The sequence below is a fragment of the Perissodus microlepis genome, chromosome 7, assembly GCF_051167445.1.
Source record: "Perissodus microlepis isolate ML-2025 ecotype Zambia chromosome 7, ASM5116744v1, whole genome shotgun sequence".
NCBI lineage: Eukaryota > Metazoa > Chordata > Actinopteri > Cichliformes > Cichlidae > Perissodus > Perissodus microlepis.
The window spans coordinates 9,719,304-9,726,004 of NC_140467.1; positions in this window are offsets into that span (position 1 = coordinate 9,719,304).

The window sequence follows — 6,701 nt, forward strand, 5'->3', positions numbered from 1 at the left end:
TCAAAGTATCCACTTTTCTCTTTCACCTCTCCCTTGCTCTGCTGTCTCCTCTCCCTTTCCTCACATTAACACCTGATAGCTGTGACCACTTATCAGGTATCCTACCCAGTCTCTAAAATCAAAATGTTTAAAAGCTCTCACGGTTTTCTTATGTACTCTTTTCTTCCCTTCTTTTTAGGGGGTCCCAGCGTTATTTTTCAAGAGTTTTACAACTGTCAGACAAAAACATCAAAATTACCTTTACTTATGTGTCTGTATGTGTGTGGGGGACAAACTGACACTCATGGCTTAACCGCTTAACCGCTCTATGCTGGCTGGCATTTTGTCCATGACTCCTAACCCTGTCTAACAGTAATATAATAGAGACATATCAAACATACTTCTGTAGATTAAATGAAATATAACCTGGCTGAAAAGAAATGAGAGTAGACATCTGTGCATCCTTTTCTTACAGTCAATATCTATTACATCAGGAAAATATTTTCCAAATGAATTCAGGGCAGGTCATGTGGCTTGACAGCAAAACAAGGATAAAGTAAAGATATGTGACCAATTGGAAAACCAGATTAAAAGGCTAAAGGTCAATGAGGTGTGGCATCAAACTGCACTGAGAGCCATATCGATTTCATGGATATGTACACTGTGGCCCCTGGGATCTGTGGATGCCAGCAGCAATATGAGACACACACACAAGCAAGTGTGCACACACATGAGGGTGCAAACTCACATAGTCATATATAAGCGCAACTAGTTAGGAAGATTTTCTGTTCTGGTGTTACATACACAAACAGCTATACTGACACTGTGCAATTCCTAATACAATAAGCTTCATGCTGATATAGACATTCGGTTTAGATTGCCATGCCATTAATCACATATGATGAACTGTATAACAAATGTTTTCTCCGGCTCTCTACCTACACAGCATCTAGAATTTCAAATATGAAACATGAGTAAAGTAGATTCAGACATAGTAATGGTCTAAAAATGTATTCACAGTAGCCATTCAATCAAAATTACAGAACCCATGGACTAAATCTTTATTACAACTGGGAATATTAGCTATGCAAATATAGTCAACAAGGGAAATTATTACAGATTTTTTTTTTGTTAATATTCTAAAACTATAAAATGTTCAGTGTTACATTTATTGCTGTGTACACAACAACTAAACAACTTGGTAAAGTTGTACCTATTGGCACTTTTACTAGGAGTGCATCACAAAAACACATAATTTGTTCTCATTTCTTTAATAGAACCTATGAAAAATACCAAAGATAAGAGACTCTGACGGGCATAAAATATGTATTTTTGCACCAACAATATGATTCCCAAAGAGCTATTTTCCAAAAACATGCCATATCTCAGTATGTTGTTCAGTGTGTCCTTCTGAAGAAATTGGAGAAGCAGAGGACGGAAGAAGAAAAGACAGGCCTAAACAAAACTTGCAACCTAAGATGAATCATATCTGAAAGTCATATCCTTAAGAATTGGGAAAAAATCCAGCAAAGAACTTACACGGGACCCGAGAGATGCATCTGGCTCATCAGTTGATTCATCTACTCTTTGTCAGGCCCCATATAAAATGCCTCAGTGGAAGGATGGCTGTCAAGAAGCCATTCTTAAGGAAGGGAATTAGGGAGAAAAGCTATGATATGCCAAATTACACAAGAACTGGACTGAAAGTCAGTGGTCTTATGCACAGAAAATTCCAAGTTTGAAATTTTTGGCAGGTCCGCCGGTGTCTGTAGGCATCTGCAAAATACGGTGGAGGCTCGGTCATTGTTTTTTGACATGCATGTCAGCCAGTGGTGTTGGAGAGCTTTTCTATATCGATGACTCTATGATTGCAGAAAAACACAAACGGATTTTAAACCATTTTGCAACACCATCTGCAAGAATTCATTGTTCAGCATGACAGAAATCCCAAACACATCCCCAATGTAGTAAAAGCATATCTGGAAAGAAACACACACAGTGGAAGACTATCAATCATTGACTAGCCTCCCCAGAGGACCTGAACCTCAGTGTGGAATTATCTTGACAGCGAATACAAGAAAAGCCAGGACAATTAAAAGTCCTCGAAGAAGCCCAGAGAGCTATTCCTGAAGACTACTTAAAGAATTGACAAGAGAGACTATCTAAGAGATTTCAGAGTATGCTAAAAAAAAAAAAAAAAAAAAAAAAAAAAAAAAAATTGTCATACAAAATACTACAACAAAGCATCTTAGAGCAAATTTGTTCTAGCACAATGAAGAACAAACAAAAGTTTCAAGAATTATTTTTCTTCACATTCCCAGTCATCTAAATTCCAACTTCAACCACAAACAATTGTTTTTTTTAACCTTGATGAATGAAATAACCACCCAGTCATATTGAATACTAATACCTTTATACATCAGTGTGAGACTTGTCAGCAATAGATTAAAGTCAACAAAGTATTAAACTGTGCCAATGCCTACCCAGAGTAACTGACAAGAATCTGACACTTTAAACATACACTGTCTATGTTTTGACATAGCTGGGTTCATTACACTGACAACCAGTCTGGAAGTTGAGCCTGAAGGCTGTTTGAAAGGAAAATATGAAGAAAGCAAGAGGGACCATTTGTATATTGATCTCAAAAATCAAGCTTGAAAGCTTGAAGTGCTTTCGTGACACCCCAGCATGGAAAACTGTTGAAAACCCTCCATCAGATGTTCTGGAGGTTTTCCATGTTTACTAAAGCTCATCAACTCTCTTGCTGATTCGGGGTTCCACAGTACAGAGCAGACACTGGAGACGATTGCTTCCAGTAATGCACGTTAGTCCAGTGTCTCTTCCCCTTCATGTAATATTTCAGTTTCTCTTTACTCTCACTGGGACTCCTCTCTTCCTCTACAAACCAAGGTACACATGACAGTCTCACATTTAACAGATGAACCTACACCAAACAGATGAACCAAAAAAGGAGAAGAAAGATGAGAGGGGGCAAAAAGCCAAAACATGCTGGTGAGTAAAGTTAATTTGTAAAACTCTGGTAACCAATAGACCTTACATAAACCAGACATGGAAAAACAAAGCAGAAAATGTTGAATAAATATTGTTTTTACTTTAATGGCACAAGTGCTATCGCTTAAAAATACAACTAAAGGGTTTTTAATTATATTCAGCGGCACAAATACGGAGGATGAATTCTTTTCAGAGACAGTTTCAGGCTCATTTGTTTTGTTTTCATTTTACTTGCGTCAGAGACAGCATGATGTGGTGGACATGACAAAAACCTCTTTCTCTCACTGAAGACTTGAATTTGTGATCATCGCCTCATCTGTGGTTAAGCTTAGGAAACAAAACTCTTTAGCAGGGCAAGGATTGCAACACAGAGTTTGTGGCTTGCCAAAAACATTTATCTAACAACATTTTCTCACTGTGTTAAATAGAAAATATTATGAGGTAACCTTGGCATTTGTTCGCCCATTGTGCCATTTCAGTTATTATTTTAGGGCTCCAGCTCCTTTCACTGTAAACTAAGGATCTGCACGTTAAGCTTTCTTTGTGATATATGTGAAATTCAAGTTAAAGAAATTGTGGAAAATTTGGAATAGTTTTAAGATTTGTGTCTTTCTCATGTCCTGGTAGTGAAAACCAATTGCCAGATAAACTAGATTAAGCTATAAGAGACAGATCAAATAAAAAATATTCACCATTGGTAATCAGTATGTGAGCCATGTACTGTATAATTTATTTTCATATAATTCTTCTGTGATTTTACTCAAGAAACTTGTCCGAACAACCAAATAAGAACTTGCCAGTACTTTACAGTCCCAGGGACTTTTAGACTCTGAGAAAAACTGTGACCTGATTAAAATCTCTCTTAAGGACAGTATGTTTGGTATATGATATTTAACAGCAGTAAACACACTACACCCAGTGCAGGTAAACATACATCCTGACTGAGCCCTGTTTACAAAAACTGTCCACAGCAAGGGAGACCAACAGGGCAGAGGCAGACATCTCTTCTGCAAGGAGGTTCAAAGGAGCTCTTTGTACAGCAGATGAAAACATCTATCATAGGGGGTGTTTAGAATATTGCATGTCCTGCCACAGATCCCGGAGAGAAGAGAGATCACTTATGTCTGTAAATGAGGCTGAGGGAGCACAGGTAGTCATTACTCAGAGGAAACAACTGTTTCTACCTCTTACTCACATACCTCTCTCCTTCCAATACCCGCAGGCCACCATCGATACCGCCCAACCCGACAGCTATCATAGACCACTTGGCGGTCTCCACCCATGCTCAGAAGTTCACTGTCAACGCCTGACAAACACACATCTGCACAGCTGTAAATGCCCTGTAATATAGAACCAGAAACACCTCCTTGGTCTGACATCTCAATTCCGCTCTGTTCTCCCTCTAGTCTTCCTGTCAAAGTTTTTGATATCTTGATTCAGGCATGGCACTGTGGAGGTTGTGGAACAGGGTTCATTAGAAAACACCTTTACAAAGGAGTTTTGCACCTGGGCACATGTGCATAAAGTGACATTAATACTTTCTCTGTGTTGTCAGGATAATGGAAGCTGACAGATTCAGGTCAACAGATATTGCTATGTGATTTTTGTTTTGGTTTTTTTTCTTGGTCCCAACTAATGCCAGGCAGTTTCACTTACACTATTGATCTGTTTTTGATGTGTATTTTCACTTTAAATCAATTGAAACACTGGAATGTGTTGTTCAGTTGACCCAGGCTATAAAAAAGGGAAAAACACTGCTGTTGACAGTTTTATGCTTTAACACTAGTAATGATTCATTCTTGTTGCACAAGTCAATATTAGTTCATATAGTGCCAAATTACAACAACTGCCACCTGTAGGTGCTTTATGTTGTAAGGTAAAGACACTAAAACAAGCACTAAAACACCTACAAAGCTTTGTAGATCATGTCTAACCTGTAGATCCCATCTATAGAACCAATTCTTGCTGTAGTTGCCCATGTGGATCACTGATCATAGAGAAACCAATTTTTACAAATGTAACTGATTGTCACGGTTCTGGGTCATTTTGACCCTGCTTTTTCGGTTTCTTGTATTTTGGTGTATTTCCAGATTATGCTCATTATAATTATGTTCTGATTCTTTAGCTATCCTATGATGATGATGATGATGATTCTTTCTGGGTTAGGTTTTGTTCTCTTGCCCTCATGTTTAGTTTAGGTTTTGCCTGTGGTTAGTCTTCTCTGCCCGTATGTCCCTCTGTCTGTCCATGGTGTCTTGTCTGGTCCTCTGTGTCTGTTAGTTTCCTGTTTTATTCTGAAGGTCTCTGTCTTATGTGAGTGTGTTCAGGTTACGTTTCCCCTGTCTCGTCAGCTGTGATTTCTCCCAGGTGTGTTTCCCTCCTGTCTCTCATCCCTTGATTACTGCCGTGTGTATATAAGCCCTGTGTTTCTTTTGTTCTCTGTCGTGTCGTCAATATCTACTCACCCTCAGTTTCCGCTGTGTGTTCTGTTAACTGTTTTTACCTGCCTGTTAGTTTATATTTTCCAGTTTAGTTAGTCTTCTGTTTGATCAGCAGCCTGCAATAAAACAGTTTATTCTGAGTTTACTTTTGCCTCCGTGAGTCCTGCATTTTGGGTCCTTCATCTCTGCCTGCCTGCACACAGCCATGACACTGATGGAGAAAAAGAAGTATACTGTGTACGTGTGCCTTTGTCTGTGTGTGAATACACTGTAAGGCTTCGCTCCAGGGGATCCTAAGCACACTTGCTTGCTCATTACACCAATCACATCAAATTAACCACTTCCTTCTAGAGATTCTGGTTCCTTTCCATGGTTCTGTTTCCTCATTTAACCCCCACTGTTTCTGTCTGCCTGTCTAGAACAGCAAATCACTTCACTCATGGGTTGTTTTCCAGCCAAATGTGAGGGTCAAGTTAACTCTGAGCACACATAGTATGCTTATGTCTACAATTACGATCTCTTATGGCATCTGACAACAGATCTTCTGTGCAGGATAGCACATTATCATTCAGCCTTATATATAAATAAGGAACACTAAGTTGTAATAAATAATAAGATAATAAGTTGATGCTGTTGAAATGAAACCATTGGCAATAGCAACACTGAGCAGTGAGCTGATATTTTTGGCAGTTATCACCCTTAGTGGTCTTTCAAATTGTTTTTTTGGAGAGTGTGGTGGTACTGTGGCAGTTGGCTGTGATGGTCTAAAGAGGGGAAATGATCATGCCACAGTACAGGACAATGTGAAGTATAAATAAATGTTTGGTAAGCTGAACTAATTTTGATTTAAGAGAATACATTGTCTTAAAATATGCATGTACATTTGTTTATGTGAAATAAGTTGATAAACAACATATATATAATTTTTTAATGTAATAATATTTAGAAGAAAAGATTTTCTAGTTTTTATAAAGTCCTCTTGCTGTTTCCTTTTGGGGGAGATGCAGTTTATTCTTTACAGCTGACTGATAAATAAACAATAGACAGAGAGGAAGCATTTGAAATATTTATTGTCTTTGTTACAAGAAGCTCTGAAAATCACTGTGGAAAAGCACAAAATGGGAGACCTATTTATACAGTTAGATAGGGAGAAAGTAAGCACAATAAAATGTGTCTCTGTAAGAAAAACACAGTGTCCATCATAAAGGCAGTTATAGCTATTTATGGTGCAGTTATGGTCTATGAGGCAATGATAATAATATTTCTGAA